This window comes from Pinus tabuliformis, chromosome J (genome assembly GCF_031772625.1).
Source record: "Pinus tabuliformis cultivar Carrire ecotype Pingquan chromosome J, CPIR1, whole genome shotgun sequence".
Lineage (NCBI taxonomy): Eukaryota > Viridiplantae > Streptophyta > Pinopsida > Pinales > Pinaceae > Pinus > Pinus tabuliformis.
Window position 1 is genome coordinate 882,826,440 of NC_142295.1, and position 23,903 is coordinate 882,850,342.

Here is a 23,903-nt window from a genome sequence, read left to right on the forward strand (position 1 = left end):
GTATGGAAAAATGGATCTGAAGCATACATTAACCTCTGAATCAAACTGTGACACTAGAAATTGCATGGAGGAAGCAAAACTGTGTTTTTATGACAACAAGAGTGTCTTGACCTCAGCTCATGATCCCAAAGGGAAGAAAGGAGGTCAAGGCTCTGTTGATGGCTTTTTTATATCTTTTCCTATCACTATTTAACCTACTTCAGCAAACTGAAATGGAAACAGCTATGTAAATCACCAAAAGCAACCTTTTCTAACCAAGGAAGAAATCTATCTAACAATAGCTAATTCATAAACTGAAACAAAAAATATAAATACGAAACAAGAGGTGCTAGGTTAGCTTGGGTTGGGCCCTAACCCAAGAGCTTTAGCCCTCTGAAAGAACTCAATGCTGGCTTAGAAAATATTTCATCTCCATTATCAAAATAATAGTCACATTACATAAAACTATTCACAAAAGTAAGCTCGAAATGAGCTGAGCAAGAGCTGCAACAAAAGTGTGAAAATTTGACGAACATCCAACTACCTAATGAGGCCCTAGGCCTCTCTACTTATACAACTGGAGCTCCCAACAACTCCCTTAAAATCAAGGAGGCTTGGCTCCCAAAACTTGAGATAGATAGCAGTTATCCTCCACTTGCTCGGTTGCCTCCTTGGTGCATTGATGTGGCTTCTTGTGCTCCGAGCTTTCTGAAGGAGAATTTGAAGTAGGGAGTCATAAATGAGGGGGACACTATCCTATAAATCCTCTCCCTTGTCTTCTTCGAATATTTGCTGTCAAATGTTCATTAAATCTTTGACTTTGTCTCCAAAATTGACCAAAAATTTCATTAAGCACACATTAGACTTCAAGGCATAATGACCAACCCAACTCACTCTATTAGCATAAATATAATAAAAAACATGCAATAAAATAATGAGAATGGTGGATTAAGCTAAGTTAGGAGGCAAAATGAGCCCATATAATTACCCATTTCTAGGGCTCATCAGGTAGTATGCCATGGAATGACCCAATGTGATGTTGTATTTGTTGCAAAACTCAACCATTCTCTTCGACTTAAATGTTGTTGCATTATCTATAATAATATTGTGAGGGAAACGAAAACGAGACAAGATATTGGAATCTAAAAACTAAATGATTACTGTGTCCATAGCTTGCCTTGTTGGAATGGCTTAGATCCATTTGGTGAAGTAATCGGTAGCTGTCAAAATCCATCTGTTGATGATGTAGGATGAATTTCTCCTATGAAATCAAGCCCCCACTACTGGAAAGGTGCATTAACTACAATCAATTTCAGAGGTAGAGGAAGAAACTTTCTTTTTCCCTGAAAAACTTGACATTTGTGGTAGCTCATGACTGTCTTATATAAATATGAAAACAAAGATGGCCAATAATATCCTGCTCTCAAGATTTTATTAGCTGTTGTTTTCCAAAACAAGTGACCCCCACAATCTCCTCTATGGAAATCATTCATTACCTGCTGAGCTTCATTTTCAACCAAATAATTAAGGAGAACCCCTCCCGAATCTTTCTAATAGAGAGCACCATCTAAAATGCAAAATTTTGCGGACTTTAGTTTTAGTGGTCTAACTTTACTTCTTGACATTCCAGGAGGAGGAGAAAGATGCTAAAGAACATATACTATACCAGAATACCAAGGTGAGTTGAGAAACATCTTTGATACCTGAATGAGTGTGCCACCATCTTCGTCATCTGACATCGCTGTAATGAGATTAACGTCTAGAGCATGAAGATTCAACTCAGCCATGAGTTTTGCCAAGCCTTGACCTTTGATCAGTTTGGTAGGCTTAATCTCAAGATCATACTCTAACATTGCTGCTATCCACTTACCCCTTCTTCCCTCCAGATCAGTTTGCATGAGGACATCTTTGACAGCCGCATTAGGAACATATGTTATGGTATGTGAATGTAGAATGTAAACTCGGAAATCCTTCAATGCCTTTATAAGAGCCAAAGCTTGTTTCTCAATGATGTTATAGCGCAAAGCAGCATCTCTAATAGTCCGACTGAAAAATGCAATGGGTTGTTCCACCTGATCCTTCTTTTGCATCAACACCGCAACCAAAGTGTGCTCAGATGCGAATGAAAATATAATAAAATCATGAGTATAATCGGGACTGATCAAAACTAGGGTTGTGGTCAAAGCAAGCTTTACCAAGTTGAAATATTTCATGGCATCCTCGGTCCATTTCACAGTGCTGTCCTTCTTCAACATATTAGTTAACTCATGTAAATTCTCAACCAAATTTGGTATAAATCTGCGTAAGAAGTTCATCTTACTGTTGAAAGCTTGAATTTCCTTTTTGTTGCACGGAAAGTCTATTTGCTGGATTGCATCCACCCTTGAAGGATCAATGTGAATACCATCTTTAGAAATTATATGACCGAGGAGTTTACCTTCCTCCATGGAAAAAAGACTCTTCTTTGGATTTAAAGAAATCCCGAACTTCCTGCATTTTTGAAAAACAATCCTCAGGTGGTGTAAATGCTCATCATTAGAACCAGAAAATACTGTCAAGTCATCTAAATAAACTACCAAGAAAACATCCTTCTCATTAGCAAAATCTATATCCATGGCCCGTTGAAAAGTGGCCTCAAAATTCTTAAACCCAAATGGCATCTTGGCATACTAAAGAGTTCCCCATGGTGTTATGAAGGCAGTTTTGTCTTGGTATTTTTCGTGCACCAAGATCTGATTGTAACCTGAGTAGCAATCTAGTAGTGACATCCATGATGCTCCAACTACTCTTTGTAGAATATGGTCCATTTTAGGAAGAGGGTAATTATCTTTCAGGGATACTTTATTTAGGTTCTGGAAATCAATAAACAACCTTATCTCTCCAGTCTTTTTTCATACCGGGACCAAATTTGAAATCCAATCAGAGAATCTAATTGGAACAATGATACCAGATTTAAACAATCTATTTACCTCTTTCTCGATGGATGGCAGCAGCTTTGGATTGATTCTCCTCAACTTTTGTCTAAAAGTTTTTTGATCTGGCTTGATAGGAATGGTATGCTGAATGATGTTCTTGTCATATACCTTCAAATCTAAGTAATCCCACGCAAAAACATCAGAAAATTCAGAAAGCAATTTAACATACTTAGCCTTTGATTCAGGAGACAATGTTTTTGTTTACTTTACAAGCTTGGACTAGTCTGCTGTCCCAAGGTTTACATATTCAAATACTTTGTCAGTAGGAACCAAGGTTGGTTTTCTCACCACGTCATCTTAATCAAACAACTCCTCTAAAGGTATAAGACCTCTAGGAATAACATTATCCTTCAGCTATAAAACATCCATCTGATTTACCTCAATGTCTTGTTCATCAGAATCACAAACATCATCAATGAAAGCATTCTTAAACTTCCCTTCATTCTGAAAAAAGGAATTAATTTCATTGTCATCCCAGAAAACTTGCCAATATCTCAGATTATCAGGAACAATAGGCCTATGTTTGACATGAATTTCAAATTTATTGCTAGAATTCATTGGAATTTTCAGATTTCTCACTCCTGTAGCAAGTGAATCAACAATGATGTTTTGACTTCTCGGCACTGCTGTCAATGTGTATTATGGAAACATTTTCAAGATATCCAGGACTGCATTCCTATAAGCTCTCATCTATGGATGCTTTGCTTGATATTCTCCTTTTACTTGTTTAATCACTAGCTCTGAATCACCATAAACAGAAATCCTTTTCGCACCCAGCTTCTTCAAAATTTTTAGACCTGTAATCAATGCCTCGTACTCCGCTTCATTATTAGAGCAATCAAAAGCTAATTTATAGGAACACACTCTAACATTACTTGGGACTTTGTCTGGCTGAAAAATAGGACTTCGAATCCAAATTCTAATACCTGCCCAGTCTTTACCCAAAGCACCATTGAAGTCCATGCTCCAAAGGCCAACTTCATCTTCCAAGTGTTGGAATTCTACTTTAGTTTCGATCTTACCTTTGTTGGTTGCTTCACTTTTCCTGCTCTTCATTGAATTTCTATTCCTGTGGAGGCTGCTCAGAAGCAATTGCCATTTTTTCCTTTTCTTGATTAAAAACTGCTCTAAAACTTTTGGAAAATTTCTGGTACATCATCTACTTCTACAAGCTGAATATCTACATCATTTAATCCACTATCAGTGTACAAAAAAAAAGACTCTAAATTTGTATGTACAACATTTATCGGATGATTTATGGGCTTCTCTTTACTAGTGATCATATACTTCGTCTTCTTTTCCCGGTACAACTTCCTCAATTGACCGAAAAAAGGGATTGTAGCATAAGAAAAGTCAAGTTGTAAAGTGCCTTTGAGTTTGGCTCCCCACGATCTAGACAACAACATACAAAATCGAGGTGGTATATCAGCTACTACCACATCCATCAAGACATTCTTGGCTAGGATTTGATCTAAGGAAACCACCAAATCTTTGATGAGACTAATCCAACAAAGCCCTTCAAAATCAAATCAAACCTTGTGCTACTATACCTAGCCTAATATCATTTTCGTGATTCAGTCATCTTGGTTAAGATCCTTACGGAGGGAGCCCTCTCCTGGCCTAGTAGGGCTAGCTACTTGGCTAAGCATGGTTTGTGTTTACCCTGGCATTGCCTTACTTCAGCCTAAGGCTCAATCCAGATGATAACAATGCCCACCAATGTGGCCATTAGTACCTTAGAAGCCATAGAGATGTTATGCACTAGGGACCCCCGATCCATAATGCTGCCAGACAGAGCATTGACGATAGTGACAGACACTGACAGACCCACTGTCAGCGCCCTCAAGGGAATGGAACTTAATTTTTCAACGCTTCCTAGCGAAGTGCTTTACCTTTTGCAAGATGGTGTGGTCGCCGAGCTTCAAGCCCGCAATCACCGCGCTTTGCAGGTGATCAGCGAGCAAAAGGTTAATAATGCTTAGATGGTTGTACAACGCGCCTCCACCATAAACCTTGTGTCCGACCTCACAGATAAGAATCAACACCTCACTAATGTTGTGGATGAGGCATGCCAGATTGTCCCAGAGCTGTACATCCCTGAGGCTGAGCCAATCGATGTGCGGGTTTGAAAACTCGCTGCGGGAGTGCACGACACATGCATAGAGTTGGCCAAGGTTCAACTGGAGCTGAATCTCAAGATCACGGAGTTGCATTTGATGACCCAGCCTTCGACGCTGCCGAAAGTCAGGGAGCAGCACGTGACTGCTATGGCAGATGCGGTAGCAAGTGCAGTGACGGATTGCACGACACTTTTTGAGTAGTCGCTCGAGGTCCTCACCAGCCTACAAGAGGACCCCAATGTACAAAGGCTGGAGATAGAAGCGTGGGAACTACAGTAGCACTACGACGAGGTTAAGGCAACAACACGAACTGTTGTCATCACGCAAAGGCTCATGAAGATGTAGGAGGCCAAGGCACTGAAGGAACAACTAAACGCAACGCAGCACAAGGAAGTCGTGCTGAAGTCTTGCTTAAAGCCTTGGTTAGAAGAGGCCTATGAGATCATGACCACCATTGAAGGAAATTTGGATAGTCTGCAGGAGACTCAACAGAAGCTACAGACTACTAGCATAGGGCCAGTAATAGAACACCTGGTCAAGGATCTGAAGCAGGCGGCAACACAGTGCATCGTCAAGGTAGCAGTTATCTAGGTCGAGCTGGGAGGTAATCGCGACAAGATCTCTGCCCTAGCTGAGTGACTTGAGGGCGAGTCACCATGTTTGTGTTGGGGGCCTATTGGGAATGGGTCCCCTGGGGGTCAATTTTGGGTTAAACACCCAAATTTTGGGGCAGAAGGCCCGAATTTTATGTAAAGAAATGTAAATTCTCCACATTTTGTGGTCGCGGAGTGCCAAATATGTCTAAATTTAAAAGGGTTTTACGCCCTTAGTTTATATAAGTTGTGTCGATTTTGAGATCTACCCATGGTCTGCAGACCATGGGATTGTATAAAAAGGGAAGTCTTAGAAGATCTAAGAGGAGAAGTAGAGGAGGAAAAGTAAGTTAGAAGTCATGAGTCATTAGTAAGTTTGGGTGAGCTAAGAATAAGAGTCTTAGCGTAAGAAGAGGCTTTGCAGCTGAGTGCGCAGAGGCCTAGGGTGGAAGTCCGCAGCTGAGTGCACGGACCCTTGCAGCTGTGTGCGCAGGGTGGATAGAGTCTGTACTGGGAACTTGAATAATAAATAAAGAGAAGTATTCTGGAATCACTGTGTTTTTTGTCTCTGATTATTGCATGTGATTATGATATGTTAAGTTCTAGGTTTACATTATAATGTCAAATTAATGTGCGAATGTATCTATTTCTATTTGTTATTTGAACGCAAGTAATAATGTATGTTTACACGAGGGTAATCTTGATTGCATGATAAAGTTGGCTAACCCCTAAGAGAATTAGGGAACGCAACAGTAACATAGTCACAGGGGCGCGTAAATGCCTAAATCATTGTTTAGGGTTGAGCGAAGGATAGTCAGATACCTTCACGGAGGTTCTAAAAGACAGAAGAGGAAATACATCGATAAGACCTAAAAGGCTTATTGATCTGTGCAAAGGCAGGGATTAAGATATAAAACTGACATCACAACCATCTCAGGGTGCAGAAACTTGGTTCTTGCGTCCCCCCATACTACTTCTAGTGAGACTTTGGTCCGCGCTCCACATACTGATGCTGAAAGGGCCAATAGTGTAGGGATTTTCTTGGCTGCCTAACGCTAAACCTAGGTCAGGGCCCATCAAGCCAACAATCCCCACATTTCTTGCTGCCAATAGGAGCCATTTACTCTTGATACCTGGCAGGTCAAACTCAATCTTGAAAGAAGTTATGTGTACAATTCAGAGGGTACAAGACTAGGCAACGGTAACAACACAATTTTACTTAAACAACTGTATCAGGAAATGGTGTCATGACAAGATTTTTGATGTTGAAGGTGAGTGGGAAACTTAAATACACTTTATAGCTTACTTAGATCTTTGAGCATCACAAAATGACTACAATTCCCACTTATGAAACAAGACTGAAAACCCAAAAATATGATTACAGGCTTGGTGGATGAACAAAGTGTGTGCAACAATTTTTTAAACTGAGAATGTGACAAAGTTTCACCGCAATCGATCAGAATGTAAACACAATGAACACACAGGAAAGACCATTGATCCCTACCTATGACAACTGTGAGAATGAACTGTGCGTAGTTTGAATACCCCGTAGAGCACCGCATGACCTTAACAACCTTTGCATAGCAAGAGTGCAACACACTGTTTGAATTTCTATGAAGTCTACCTTCAATACTTGACCAATCCTCAAATTTTTTGCATGAAGGACCAGTTCATCCACCTATGATCAGAGATAATGAAAATGGCGACCTTTTGTAATGATTTTGAAAAACTATGTAAACTTTGAAACGAGAACTGATACTGTTACCCATTTCGTAGAGATAGCAAAAAAGTGACTTGATTTTGAAAAGGGGTGATGCAAAACACACATGTTTTTTTAGAGCATAGTTTTTGGCACTTTAATTTTTTTATGTACATTGCGTTTTAGAATGGTAGTGATTTTCATGCTGATTTAAAAAATTGGTAATTCTGCATCCGACCCTTTTTTTAAAAGACCTATTTTTTGACTTTAAATTTTCTAATGTATGAAATGTAAATAATTATTTTGTAAATTTAATAATTTTCGAAGTGGTCGTTTTCTTCATATTTTTTTGTTTTTTATTTTAATTTTAATTTTTTTTGTAGTGAGGTTTTTATTGTTTTGCATTTTTAAATTAGAAGGTCGATATTTTGAATTTTCGATATTCTACATATTTATACATCCTTAATTAATTTTTCAATCCACATGAAATAATTGTTTCTAAAAAACAATATTTTTTAACAATGGACATAAAAATAACAATTTTTAACATAAATATAACTAAAAAACTACACGTTTTGATAATTTTTTGCTAGAATTGACATGTCAAAATCACAATTTTTATACGAAAATTTTAACTAAAAATGGTTAAATAATAGTTTTTTTATGAATTTCATGTCAAAAAAATAATAATAATCACTTTTTTTTCAAAAAATAATGATTAACTTAAAAATTAATGCGAAAATCACATATTACAAATATTGAATGCATAACAACCTTAATTGAGTGTTTATTCTTCTCATAAAATGTCAAAGTCAAAACATTATAAGTATAACTACTTAATAGTTACAAAAAATGAGCTTGATTTCCAAGCATAACTTAAATTTAATCAACAATATCACGTAATCCAAACTCTTCGTCCTCTAGAGTTTCATCATTGTCTTCTTCCACAATATTTTCTGCTTCCTTTTGCTCATTTTCCTCTTCTAATGGATCTTTGATGTCTGCGAATCTCCCAATGTATGTCTTTCCAAACATTCCATGTAATGGTGGTTGGGGTTCCTTTGCCTTTTTTGCCACACATGATTCACTAAAGTCCCCTTTCTTCAACCCAATTTCTTGCATTGCATATGGAAGAAATTGAAGAGCATTAATTATTCACTGAATAAAATTGCACTGTATTGGATCTTTTTCAATTGCAATGCAATTTCTTCCTTTTTGAAGACGACATGCTAGTGTTGTACCTAATTATCAAGCACAAAAGAAATAATGAATTAAATTAGTACAATGACATATTAATTAAAAAATAACATATTGAAATTCAATTCCATATAATAAAACTTACCTGAGCCAGAAAATAAATCCAAAACCCAATCTCCTTCATTTGAACATATGTCTATAAGATAGTTAATCAATAATTGTGGTTTTTGATAAATGTTAACTATCTCTCCTTTTGCTTCTTTGTCTTCATATGTTAGTTTTCTCACAACAACATCATAAGTCAGTGTTTGGCTATGACTCTTTCTGTCTACCCGATTAAAAATCATAGACATATGGCTATCATCTTTTGCCCAACTATCAATATGAATGAACTCACAATCATTTATAAATTGTTGATCTGCATGGTTAAGAAGATTTGACTTTTGCCTGTAACATGAAATACTAAAAGTTCAATTAACTTGTACATAAATGATTTTTTCAACATTAATCAAATACACATTTTAAACATCTTACCATGTAAGCTGCATCCTTGAATTTGTTTTCCCCTTGAAGCTTGACAATATCATTGCCAATTGTGTGTCTGAATGAAATGTCACAAATCTCCATAATGGTGATGACGTGACTTCTACAAATCCCGCAACCTCTTTACTAAGAGCTTGATAAGTATAAGGGTCACTATCATAGTCAATGTTTGGAATATTGAAACCATGGGGAATATCTGCAATAACTAGGGCATAATCCCTTTTAGGTATGAGTTTAGCAATGTTTTCACAGTCACCTTGTATTATTTGATATTGAATAGTGTCTAGCCCATTCCAAATGAAATGATTAAGAGTTGGATCAAGTTCAACATTCTTAATACGTTCCTTCCTCAGTCTTTCGATCTTTATTTTTTCAATAAAGGTTTTGAAACTATCTGGTGCTCCATTATTGTCCTTCCTCATCTTTTATAAAATAAACAAATATATGTGTAAGTTATAAATTAAAAATAGTACATTGATGAATAAAAATGAATGTATAAATCAAGATACCTTTTTAAATGCAAGATAAAAAGCTTTTAATGTTGATGTAGAACTTGAATCTGGATAGTTTCATACAACATCATTCCAACTATCTTCATTCAACAATCTAACCATTTGTTCTTAAATTTTCATGTAAACTTTGTGACTGCATAGATAAAGTAACAAAAAGTTAATATAATATTATGTATAACAAATACTACCAAGAACAACATGTTTTATTTAAAAAAAAATTATAATCTAGAAATAAATAAAAATAATTCAACAAACTTACTTTTGAAATTCTTCAGACATTTCCTCCAATGATAATTCCCCTGACCTCACACGAGACAATATTGTTTTGACAATTCTTTCATCTTTCATTCCTTGCATTGCTCTCCAAGGTGTGATAGTCATATTGTCTAGAAGCTGCTTCATTTCAGGAGCTGATTTACTGCTACTACATGTCAATGGCTTAGACTTTTTGACCCTCTGGTTTTTAATGCCAATGTCTTCCCACATGCTAAAATTCTCATCAATCAACTTCCAAACATCTCCAATTCTAAATGCCAATTGGAAAATGTTATCAACACCTCTGAATAAATCACTAATTTTGTTGCCTTTTCCACATTTTGAATTGGTTTTCTCTTCAATTGGATAGTCTATTTCCATACAACATTCCTTTCGGAAATCTGCAGTAACATTTATCCTATCCCCACCACATTTTTCTTCAAATTCACTATGAATAAATCTAACATTTGGATGAATGTCATAAACATCCTATATTCATTATCTGAATTATGATCCCATGCCACTAACTTTGCTTTTGTATCTGATAAACCAGCATAAATGATACACTTCATTGTTTCAAAACGTGGGTTATTAGGATATTCCTCCATCAATTGTCTTTGAGCTTCTACAGAATGATCTCCCCAAGCACATAATAATTGTATTCAAAACATTTTGACTTATCAAATGCTTCTTTGTTGGGAACTTGAAGTGGATCAACAAGAAGCACATAACTAACTACATGAGCATATGGATTGTACCTCATCAATGTCTTCAAGTTGTGAACATGTAGATGATGTGGCTTTCTGACTTGACATTGACATTGTCCTTCACTTGCCTTATAGGTTTGTTTGACATTAAGCTGAAATTTACGACCACCATCAATTAAATTTCTCTTTATCAAATTCTGTCGAATGACATTTTGTTTTGTTTTGTTTTGATAATGCCATCCTCTAAATCAGCTCCTGGTGTAATGATTTTTTTGCTTTCTTTTAAAGTTTCACTAGGTTCTTGACTGCTGGCAATGATTACTGCAAAATCTTCAACTTTAATTTTCTTCGTCATAACATTTTCAACATATTTATTCTTGGGCATTGTTACTTTTGGTTTTTACGGCTCTTCTCAGTTCCAATGTCATCTTCAGTAATGGCAACATATGCTTCATTTTCAATTTCAACTTCATCATCCTCAAAAGTAACTTGTTTACCCTTGCTAGATTTATCCACCAGAGGCCTTTTTTTTTTTTTTTTTTTTTTTTTTTTTTTTTTTTCTGATTCTTTGGATGTAGTTTTGTAGCATCATCAATTATTACATTTTGCTTGTTTTCCATATCTTCTTCTGACACTGAGTAAAAACTGCTGACAAATTTCATGATATCACGCTCTATGAAATGAATGCCTCCCAACATAATTGAACAACTTTCAACAAAATTCTGCCAAACAAAATATCATATGTCAATAAAAATAAAGTTAAAAAAATATAGCGAGACACTTTCAAGAATGCAAAATACAAATATAAATAACAATACTTACGATGTTTTGTTTAATCTCATTTACGATTTGGTTACACAACTTTGTAGATACCTCTCTCGTGTTATACAATGAATATGATAGTTGGTATTTAATCCTTTCATGTGACTTGGAAGCTTTTGTAAGTATGTAAACAACTTCAGTGTCCGGTACCAAACACATATCTATGACTCTTCCCATCACCTCATAAATTCCATTATCATTCAGTATATCAGTATATAGATATATATTCACATTTTGCTTTTCTCTTTCTTTCACATACCACACTCTTGATGGAAATTTCACCTATTTTGAATTCTTCCAGTCTGAAATCATCTTCTTATCATTTGAAGAACTTGAAAGATTTGTAGCCATGAGCTCAGATGGAGTTCGTTCACCAATTTTTTTTGAAGATACACCTTTAAGAGTCTGGCCCAGAAAGATTCACAAAAATATTCTTTGATGCCATTTTCCTGAAAAATAGAAACACATAAATTAGTAAATAACAAAAACATATTAACTTAAATTAGCAACGAAAATATATCATAAATTTTTTATTTGTATAATCAGATAATTGAAATTAAAAAAATATTAACACTAAGAAAATCACTCACCACCCCGCGGGTAGGCTGTGGCGGGCGAGGCGGGGCAGGTGAGGGCAGGTGGGCGAGGGGGGGGGGGGGCGGTAGGGGCAGGCGAGGGCAGGTGCGGGTGGGTGGGTGGGTGTGGGAGGGGTGAGCAGGTGAGGGTGGCCGAGAGAGGGCAAGCTGGGTGGGCGAGGCGGGTGTGGGCGGGGTGGGTGTGGGCGGGCGGGCCACGGGCCGGGTGAGGGTGGGTAGGTGGGGCGGGCCGGGTGAGGGTGGGTAGGCGGGGCGGGCCGAGTGAGGGTGGGTGGGCAAGGCGGGTGAGGGCGGGTGAGGGAGGGCGGGTGAGGGCGGGTGAGGGAGGGCGGGTGAGGGAGGGAGGGTGAGGGTGGTCAGGTGAGGGAGGGTGGGTGAGGGCGAGAAGGGTGAGGGTGGGTGAGGGCGAGCAGGGCGGGCGAGTGGGTGGGGCTGGCGGGTGGACAGGGCGGGTGTGGGTGGGGTGGCTGTGGGTGTGTGGGCCGTGAGCTGGGTGAGGGTGGGCAGGTGGGGCAGCACAGGTGAGGGTGGGCGAGTGGGTGCGATGAGGCGGGTGAGAGCCGGTGAGGGTGGGTGGGCGGGTGAAGGAGGGCGGGCAAGGTCGGGGTGGGCGGGTGAAGGAGGGCGAGCAAGGGTGGGCAAGGGCGAGGGAGGGTGCGGGTGGGTGGGCAAGGCAGGTGAGGGCGGGGCGAGTGGGCAAGGCTGGCGAGGTGGACAGGGCGGGTGTGGGTGGGGTGGCTGTGGGCAGGCGGGCCAGGTGCAGGTGGGCGGGGCGGGTGAGGGTGGGCAGGTGGGGTAGGGGGGTGGGCGCGGTGAGGTGGGTGAGAGTGGGTGAGGGTGGGCGGGCCAGGCGAGGGTGGCCGGGTGAGGGAGGGTAGGCGAGGGTGGCTAGGTGAGGGTGGGAGAGGGCGAGGCGGGTGAGGGTGAGTGCGCGGGGCGGGCGGGTGGGTGGAGCTGCCCTAGCTGGCGCCACCCTAGCAGCCTACTCGCCCTCCTGGGTGGTTGTTGGGCGATTCCCGGAATTGCACAACCATGATGCGGGTGGGTCATCGAGGTGGCGCCAGCTGGGGCAGCGCCACCTCGACGGCCCGCTTGCACGGGGCGGGCGGGTGGGTGGAGCTGCCCTAGCTGGCGCCACCCTGGCGGCCTACTCGCCCTCCCGGGCGGTGGTTGGGCAATTCCCGGAATTTCACAACCACGATGCGGGCGGGTCATCGGGGTGGCGCCGGCTGGGGCAGCGCCACCTCGACAACCCGCTTGCCCGCTTGCGCGGTGGTTAGGCAATTCCCCGAATTGCCCAACCACCGCGCGGGCGGGCAGGTGGTTTGCCGGGGTGCCGCGGGTGAGTGCAGGGAGGGCGGGTGAGGGCAGGGAGGGTGCGCAGGCAAGGCAGGGAGGGTGGGTGAGCGACTGAGGGCAGGGTTGGGGCTGGCAGGTGAGGGAGGGCAGAGTCAAGGTGGGCAGGTGGGATGGGTGTGAGGGCGAGTGGGGCCGGTGGCATGGGTGGGTGCAGGCGAGGGTGGGTGGTGTGAGCGAGTGGGGAGATAGGGTGAGGGGTAGGCGGATAGGGAGGGTGGGCGTGGGTGGGCTGTGAGGGCAAGCATGTGGGGTGTGAGGGCGGGTGAGGGCGTGGGTGTAGGCGAGGACGATGGGTGAGGGGGCGGGTGGTGTGGGCGAGGGCAGGTGAGGGGGTAGGGGAGGGCGGTCGGGTGAGGGCGCGGACATGGGTGGGCAGGTGAAGGGGGTGGGCATGGGTGGCGAGGGTGTGTGGGGGGGGCGGGCGTGGGTGTGCGGGTGAGGGGGCAGGCGTGGACGAGGAGGGTGGGTGCGGTGGACCGGGTGGGTGAGGGGACTGGGGAGGGCAGCTGAGGGGGCAGGGAGGGTGGGTGATGGGGTGGGTGTGGGCAGCGAGGGCTAGTGAGGGGGCGGGTAGGGCGGGTGGGGTAGGCAGGTGAGGCAGCTAGTGGGGCGGGCGGGGTGGGCAAGGGCCGCTGAGGGGTGGGCATGGGGCGGGTGTGGGCAGGTGAGGGCGTGGGGAGGGCAGGCGGGTGAGGGGGCGGGGAGGGCGAGCGGGGTGGGCAAGGGTGAGGGGGTGGGCGGGGAGGGCGAGGAGGGCATGGGTGGGGGCGGGTGAGGGGATGGGTGGGGTGTGCGGGGTGGGCAAGGGCGGGTGAGAGGGCGGGGGAGGGTGGGTGGAATGGTGGGTGGGGGTGGGGCAAGTGTGGGCGGGGTGTGAGGGGGCGGGAGCGACGTAGGTGTGTGAGGGGGCGGGTGGGTGTGAGGGGGGTGGCCGGGGATGGGTGTGAGGGATCAGGTAGTGGGGTAGGTGGAGGTGGAGGGGAGGTGTGGGCAGGTGGGGGTGGAGGAGGGGCCAGTGCAGGTGGGAGTGGAAGGGGCGGGTGGGGATGGGGGTGTGGGGTTGGGGTGGGGGTGGCGTTGAGGGGGCGGGATGTGGGGGGAGAGGGAAGGGGGGTAGGGCGGGCGGTGTGTGGGGGGAGGGGGTGAGGGTGTGGGTGGGGTGTGGGGGAGGGGGGGGCGGCAACGCCCACTCTGGCGGCCTGCCTGCTCGCAGCGTGGGTTGGACGATTCTGAGAATTGCCCAACACACCCACCCCCACACCCCCTATCGCCCCACTCGCCCAACACACCCACCCCCACACCCTCTACCGCCCCACCCGCGCCCCACACCTGCCCACCCGCCCACCCCGCGACACCATGGCGGCCCACCCATGGTGGTTGGGAAGTTGAGCTTTGTTGCGCCCACCATGCTCACGACAGACGTAATTGTTATTTTGGCTCTAAAAAAGTATTAATTTTAAAAAAAATCTTCTTCATTAAACTAATTTAACCGTAAAATTTTCAAGGAAAAAAATTAACTTACCTTTCAATTGCGAGAATTCTTCATTGAATATGTTGTTGATAGCAATATAGCTGCTCCACAAATTCACAAGTCTTTCAACGAACTTCAGAAAACCTTGATGTGATACGAGTAATAGTGATAATGGAATTTAGTATATAAGTGAAATTACGGAGATGTTTTACTGTATGGTTAATGTGGGATAATTTGTTTTAAAATATGATAAAATGAATATTGTAGAATTGTTTTACAGCAGGGTGAATGTGGGATTAATTTGTTTTAGAATATATTATAAAAATTTAAAAAAAGCATTCAATTGTTTAGTAAATATTATATACTTTAACTATTAAAATAATTAATGTAGAAGTTGTAGTTTACAATTTTAATTTTAATGATTTATTTCATAAAAAATTTAGTTTACATTTTTCAATAAATTGTAGAATAAAATAATGAAGGGAAATAAATCTAATAAACTTTTTGGAGGGAAATATTTTCGCGAAAATTTTTGGAGGGAAATATTTTCACGAAACTTTTTGGAGGGAAATATTTTCACAAAACTTTTGGAGGGAAATATTTTTGTGAAATTTGTTCATAATGTCATGGTTTTTTTTAATTTTGTAGTTGAAAAATTTCAATTTCTTTTGTATTTAACATGTTATGGTTGAGAACATGTTGAATTTATACTTAGAAAAAAAAAATGATATTCTACCAAAAACATTAATGTGTTTTTTCCTCATAAGCAACTTTGTTTGCCAAATAAAAATTTGGTTTCACTAGCATTTTTTAAAAAGTTTGAAAATTGACCCTAAAAAAAAATTATCGTTCCAGTATCATCACTTTTTCATTTTGAAGCTATATTTTGCACGAAAATTTCGTAGTCATTGCCATTTTTAAAACATGTTCAAAATTGACCCCTAAAAAATAAAATCATCGTTCCAGTATACACACTTTTCGTTTTTAGCACTGTTTTTTTATGTTTTTTCAGAGTTTTTTGGCCAGAGTTCCCGTTTCAAAGTTTACATTATTGAAAATAATTCAAAATTCCACTAATGTAATTTGACTTGATGTTTGATCATCACTCCATACCAAAACACTTGAAAATCAATCGTTTGGAGTTTGGGGGCATACCATAATATATGGAAATGATGTGGTATGATGAATGGTTGATATATAATGGATATGGGAAGGGATTAGTCATCATTCAAAATGATGTTTAGGCAAGGGAAATTTAGGCCTAGGAACTTATACTTAGGATAAAATGGGGGCATAGGCCTAAATCATAAAATAAGGATGATGTGAATGTTTAGGAATAGGGGAATTTAAGATAACAAGGGAATAAGGGGATGAGAATAGAGGGAAAAGATTGGGATATTAATGACTATATTGCTTTAACATCATTCCTTTGACTGTAGACACATGACCAAGTAGACATCCTAACCAAATCTCAGTACCCTAACTCAATAGTCATCATAACAACTCTTAATAAGACACCCCTTCCCATGGTTGGAATTTAATGATCAAGGTGATGACTAGGCACAAATTGACTTTCTAGATAGTACAAGGTCAAACTTATAACAATGATAATGTTTATGAATTTGACCCCCTCCAAGACAACAAACTAATATTTCTAAGACCTTCGACTAATAAATTAACCTACTCTAACAAAGGGCTGATTTATTTGATGATATCAAGGGATCCCATACCTATGAGGGCAAATATGTAGCACCATATGGGATGGGGACATACTTAATTAACATTACATATGAAAATGGTTCTTTGGTCTTGTATGGCTCTTGATGGATAACTCTTGAGGGGCTATGGGAACATATTGAGTAGGACAAGTGCCTGATATTGGAGGAATACCGAACTCTAGAAGTGTGTACAAGACTTTGATGCTTGGGGCTATGCACCTTAGTGAGTTGTGGAGGGAGTTTGGCGAGGGCGGGTGAGTGGGCAGGGGAGGGCGGCTGGGTGAGGGCGCGGGCGTGTGCGGGTGGGCATGGGCGGCGAGGGTGGGTGAGGGGTGAGCGTGGGCGGGTGGGTGGGGAGGGTGGGTGAGGGGGTGGACCGGGTGGGCGAGGGCGGGTGAGGGGACTAGGGAGGGCATCTGAGGGGGTGGGGAGGGTGAGTGAGGGGGTGGGTGTGGGTGGGGAGGGCTGGTGAGGGGGCGAGCAGGGCGGGTGGGGCGGGCGGGCAGGGCGGGTCGGGTGGGCGGGTGAGGCGGTTGGTGGGGCGGGCAGGGTGGGTAAGGGCAGTTGAGGGGGCGGACGAGGGTGGGTGAGGGGGTGTGCATGGGGCAGGCGTGGGTGGGTGAGGGGCGGGGAGGGCGGGCGAGGTGAGGGGTTGGGCATGGGCGAGGAGGGCATGGGTGGGTGAGGGTACGGGTGGGGTGTGCGGGGTGGGCAAGGGCGGAGGAGGATGGGTGGAAGGGCGGGGGGGGGGCAAGTGTGGGCGGTGTGTGAGGGGGCGGGTGGGGCAGGAGCGGCGGAGGTGTGTGAGGGGGCAGGTGGGTTTGAGCGGGGTGGGCGAGGGTCGGTGTGAGGGATCGGGTAGTGGGGCAGGTGGAGGTGGAGGAGAGGCGTGGGCAGGTGGGGGTGGAGGAGGGGCCGGTGCGGGTGGGAGTGGAAGGGGCAGGTGGGGATGGGGGTGTGGGGGGTTGGGATGGGGCTGTGGGGGTGAGGGGTGTGTGGGGGTGGGGGTGGTGTTGGGGGTGAGGGGAGAGGGTGGCATTGAGGGGGTGGGATATGGGGGGAGAGGGAAGGGGGGCAGGGGGAGTGGCATGTGGGGGGAGGGGGTGAGGGTGTGGGGGGGTACGAGGGGCGATAGGGGGTGTGGGGGCAGGTGGGGCAGCGATGCCCACCCTGGCGGCCCGCCTGCCCATCGCGTGGGTTGGGCGATTCTGAGAATCACCCAACACACCCGCCCCCACACCCCCTATCACCCCACCCACCCAACACACCCACCCACACACCCACTACCGCCCCACCCGCCCCCCACACCTTCCCCATCTGCACTCACACCCCGCCCGCCCGCCCACCCCGCGATACCACAACAGCCCACCCACGACGGTTGGGCAATTGAGTTTTTTCGGGCCCACCATGCTCATGACAAACGTAATTGTTATTTTGGCTTAGAAAAAGTATTAATTTAAAAAAAAAATCTTCTTCATTAAACTAATTTAACCGTAAAATTTACAAGGAAAAAAAATTAACTTACCTTTCAATTGCGAGAATTCTTCATTGAATATGTTGTTGATAGAAATGTAGCTGCTCCACAAATTCACAAGTCTTTCAATGAACTTCAGAAAACCTTGATGTGATATGAGTAATAGTGATAATGGAATTTAGTATATAAGTGAAATTATGGAGATGTTTTACCGTACGGTTAATGTGGGATAATTTGTTTTAAAATATGATAAAACGAATATTGTAGAATTGTTTTACAGCAGGGTTAATGTGGGATTGATTTGTTTTAGAATATATTATAAAAATTAAAAAAAACATTCAATTGTTTAGTAAATATTATGTACTTTAACTATTAAAATAATTAATGTAGAAGTTGTAGTTTACAATTTTAATTTTAATGATTTATTTCATGAAAAAATTTAGTTTACATTTTTCAATAAATTGTAGAATAAAATAATGAAGGGAAATAGATCTAAGAAACTTTTTGGAGGGAAATATTTTCGCAAAAATTTTTGGAGGGAAATATTTTCGCGAAACTTTTTGGAGGGAAATATTTTCACGAAACTTTTGGAGGGAAATATTTTCGTGAAATTTGTTCATAATGTCATGGTTTTTTTAATTTTGTAGTTGAAAAAATTTCAATTTCTTTTGTATCTAGTATGTTATGGTTGAGAACATGTTGAATTTATACTTAGGAAAGAAAAATGATATTCTACCAAAAACATTAATGTGTTTTTTTCCTCATAAACAACTTTGTTTGGCAAATAAAAATTTGGTTTCACTAGCATTTTTTAAAAAGTTTGAAAATTGACCCTAAAAAAAATCATCGTTCCAGTATCATCAATTTTTCGTTTTGAAGCTATATTTTGCACGAAAACTTCGTAGTCACTGGCATTTTTAAAACATGTTCAAAATTGAGCCCTAAAAAATAAAATCATTGTTCCAGTATACACACTTTTCGTTTTTAGCACTGTTTTTTATGTTTTTTCATATTTTTTTGGCCAGAGTTCCTGTTTCAAAGTTTACATTGTTGAAAATAATTCAAAATTCCACTGACGTAGTTTTACTTGATGTTTGATCATCGCTCCATACCAAAACACTTCAAAATCAATCATTTGGAGTTTGGGGGCATAGCATAATATATGAAAATGATGTGGTATGATGAATGGTTGATATATAATGGATATGGGAAGGGATTAATCATCATTCAAAATGATGTTTAGGTAAGGGAAATTTAGGCCTAGGAACTTATACTTAGGATAAAATGGGGGTATAGGCCTAAATCATAAAATAGGGATGATGTGAATGTTTAGGAATAGGGGAATTTAAGATAACAAGGGAATAAGGGGATGAGAATAGAGGGAAAAGATTGGGATATTAATGACTATATTGCTTTAACATCATTCCTTTGACTGTAGACACATGACCAAGTAGACATCCTAACCAAATCTCAGTATCCTAACTCAATAGTCGTCATAACAACTCTCAATACTTAGACACCCCTTCCCATGGTTGGAATTTAATGATCAAGATGATGACTAAGCACAAAATGACTTTCTAGACAGTACAAGGTCAAACTTATAACAATGATAATGTTTATGAATTTGACCCCCTCCAAGACAACAAACTAATATTTCGAAGACCTTCGACTAATAAATTAACCTACTCTAACAAAGGGCTGATTTATTTGATGATATCATGGGAGCCCATACCTATGAGGGAAAATATGTAGCACCATATGGGATGGGTACATACTCAATCAACATTACATATGCAAATGGTTCTTTGGTCTTGTATGGCTCTTGATGGATAACTCTTGAGGGGCTATGGGAACATATTGAGTAGGACAAGTGCCTGATATTGGAGGAATGCGCGAACTCTAGAAGTGTGTACAAGACTTTGACGCTTGGGGCTATGCACCTTAGTGAGTTGTGGAGGGAGTTTGATGAGGGTAACCATAGTCATCATTCTTATAGGTAAAACCACCCTATAGGTGCCATTTTTGGGAAACAACCACACCTATTCATACCTTCTCTCAGCCTTATTTGTAGCCTTGATCATTCAAGAGTTTGGTTGTTTGGAAGGTCATCTCAAAACATAGTTTTGGACTTGTTTAATGCATAGTTGATCTTCTAGGCTAGAGTCATTCTCTTTCATAGGAAGAGATTGGTTGAATTAGATTAACATAAGATATTTTTTTTATGAAACTACATTCACTACTACACACAGTTTCTTCTTGTTGATTGTTAATTTATTTCTCTTTTTCATGCCTTTATCCTTTTACATTCATCCTTGTCCTAAAACCATAATGCTTATCAAGTTCCAGTCATGGGGATTGAGAGGTCTTCACCCTTAACTTCCTCTAAGATGTCCCCTTGCACCAACTCAATGAGTTAGGGTCCTTCACCCTAACCCACCTTTTGGTTCTAACTCTTTTGAGTCTTCTAGTAGTTCCTCTACCTTTGAATTCATCAAACCCTAACCCGCTACCATGGCAGGTGTAACCCCGACAGTAATGTCAGCGCCACTATAGGATCCAACAATGGATTAAATACTACTGATAATATCAGTACTAATGTGGGTCCTAATACTAAAACCAATGTAGGAGCGCCTTCCAGAAACACTTTCACTCAACCATTTCTCCCTTTCATGGCCATCTTTAATCTAGTAGATTTAAGCCAGCTCATTAATGATCATATTATTCATGATTTGACATTGATCCAGGTGGATATTGGTGGCCACCTACCTATTCCACTTGGACGCTTACCATTTTTCTTTCAATTCTTTTCATTTTGCTTAATTGTAGCACAACTTACTATTTTTGGCACTTTTTGGGTTTTGAAGTTCGGGAGCCATTTTGAAGCCCTAAATGACTTTTTTTTTTTTGGAAAAATTCCCTTAAACAACTGTATTCCTTGGAGAGATCTTTCCAACGAGGTATCATACGTGTCAAACATAGATAATATGACCAAGTTACCACCTCGAGAAGTTGGATGCCCAACTAACCCCAACGGGGCCCTTAAACTCTTGGTGTTACATCTCCTCGGGTCAGGGTTTTGGTTGTTTAGGGATTTCTCTTATTGTTCAATAATAAAAAGCCCTTTGACCCTCATTGTAACTTAGTTCAGAGGCATGTAGCTTCCACATCTCTTCTCAAAGATAAGCTACCATCGCCAGAGCTAGTCTTATTTCCATTTTGTTTGTAAGCATATCTAAATATTTGATATTAATGAAATGAAGTGTTATTTATGATACATCTCTATACTTATGGTTATATCTATAATTTGTTGCGTTCTTGTTTAAATCCGAATCAGACATGGCCCCTAATGCCAACCAAACTTCTCTTGGATATCCCCATGTTTGAGGGGAACTTAGGAGCAAACTTTATCAACCATATTTGGTCATTCACTATGTGGTGTTTGTCAAACTCCATAATAGAAGACATGGTCCACCTTCGTCTATTAAATGAACATTGAATGGTGTTGATAGTACATTGACCAATCCCATGGCATTCACCAGGTGTTTTCCGCCATCACAAAATCTTTCCTTTCCTATTTTCAATTACTTGTACACCATGATACCAATATAGAGATCTTAACTACTTGTTATCAAACCACCACCGTTCACGTCACTGATAACTAAATATAGATAACTTACAAAGAATTCTAAAAAATAATTTTAATGACATAATATATATTAACAAAAGTTAAGGGAAAGGAATGTAATCTAGGAGGCGTATGAGACATCCATGTAGGAGAAGCACTCGACCTCCAACTAACCAAAATCCTTCTGTTAATGAAATACATCTTGAGGATTTTGATCAGTGTAATTTTGCAAAGAACATAATCCTAATATTTCAAGAACAAATGTATAACACTTGTAAATATGTTTAGATTTTTTATTGAGACAACAGAAGAAGAAGAAGAAATTCAAGCTAATGAAAGGTTACATGATGATGAAAAATTATTGAACTTTTAATTAATGTTATTTGGGATATATCCCAATGGATATATAAACCAAAAGCAAAGGTTATCCATCAAATGAAAAAACCTCATCTACATCCTATCCTCTGAAGAAATAATCTTCCACTTGATATGAATTATGAAGAGAACAAAATGATATACAAATTTATAACCAAAACATATGGATATAATGAAACTTGAATTCAATCAATAAATGGAAAATTCTAAAACTATATAAATGCATAATGAAAACAAACTAGCTCAAATGGTGGTAGCTTATCTCTTAGAAGAGATGTGACGACTACACGTCTTTTCTAAACTATGTTACAATGAGGCTTGGAGGCCTTTTTATCATAAAGAAGCAAGAAGAAATCCTAAATATGTAAAAACCTAACCATAGGAAATGAAGCACCAAAAGGCTTGTGGGCCTCGACGGGGTAAGTTGGAAGATCAACTTCCCAAGGTTGTAACTTTGGCATACAATCTTTGTTTGGCACACATGATATTCCATTGGAAAGGTTTTTCCGAGGAGTACATTTTCTACCTACACTCAAACATTAATGAGTATTGAGTGCTTGTATCCCCAAAAAAAACCATCAAAACAACTTTAAAATGTCAATACCTAAAAAACATTAAAAAAATACCAAAATAGAAAACTATGTTGTGAGCTAGTGGAATAGGTGGGTGGCTATTGATATCCACTTTGATTGTCACTAGCAAAGCAAATTCAAGTTAGTTAATTCAATTATAATTATTGATATTAAGTTAGAATATGATATGGTAGAAGACATGGAGAAAGTAAGAGCAAATATTTCTTTATATGAAATAACAAATATTACTCATCAGAAAAATAAACTTCTATGAGAATTAAGAAACAATAATTCTGAATATAGCACAAATAATGTTGGATAAAAAGATAAAGGAAAATATGCTCTAAATTCTTCACCCAAAAAAATATAATGTAAATGTTTTATTGTTAGGAGAAAATTCTAGTTCTCACACTTCACTATTTCTTTTGAATTTTGAAAATTTTAATGGAAATGTACATAACTATCTAGTTGATTTAGGGGGCTTCATATGTGCTTCATATAATGTAATGCCTTACTATGTGTATATAAACTTGAATGTTGAACCTAAAGGGTCCACTATCTAGATTGGATTATTATATTGTTTGTCATCGATCTCAATTCTTTTAGAGTGAAAAAATAGCAAGAGTAAGTTTAGAGGGCCATATTTAGTGGCAAATCCTAGTTTGGAGAATTGGATTTTGAAACATTTTGAAGGTAGTTTGAAGCATTAAATGACGTTTTTTTGGGTCCCAAAACTCTCATTTACGTAGACTCCATAACAATGTTCTACACTTAAATACATTTCCAACGATACAAGAATGATGCCAAACAAAGTTCGCATGTAAAATTCATGCCACTCGATAGTTAACCTTCCTATTTGTCCACCATGATTCAAGAGGACACAACATCAACCCTTATTACTCATGGAAAAAGGGCTAGACACAAGAATACTATCAGGGTATGTTATAACTAGGCCATTAGGAGGAAAATGGGTTCCATTCATTTTTATTGTATTTTGTTCCACGTTAGAGAAGAACAATTTAGAAATAAGAGCGATAGAGAATAATAGAGCGGATTTGTGTTCTATAACAACTCACGGGCCATAGGTCTCAGGAAACTCCATAGAGAATGCCTTCTCCTTTGTATTTGAATTATGTCCATTCCATATGAAAGAGGGTAGAACAACCTCACCATCCAGTTGGGTTTTCTGTCAAAAGGGTTTTTGAGAAAACATCTTGGTGTTCATTATCAGATTGGTGTGTGTTTTATTCAGTATTCTATATTTTCATCATTTTATATCTTGTATGCATAAACAAAAACATTAGTAATAAC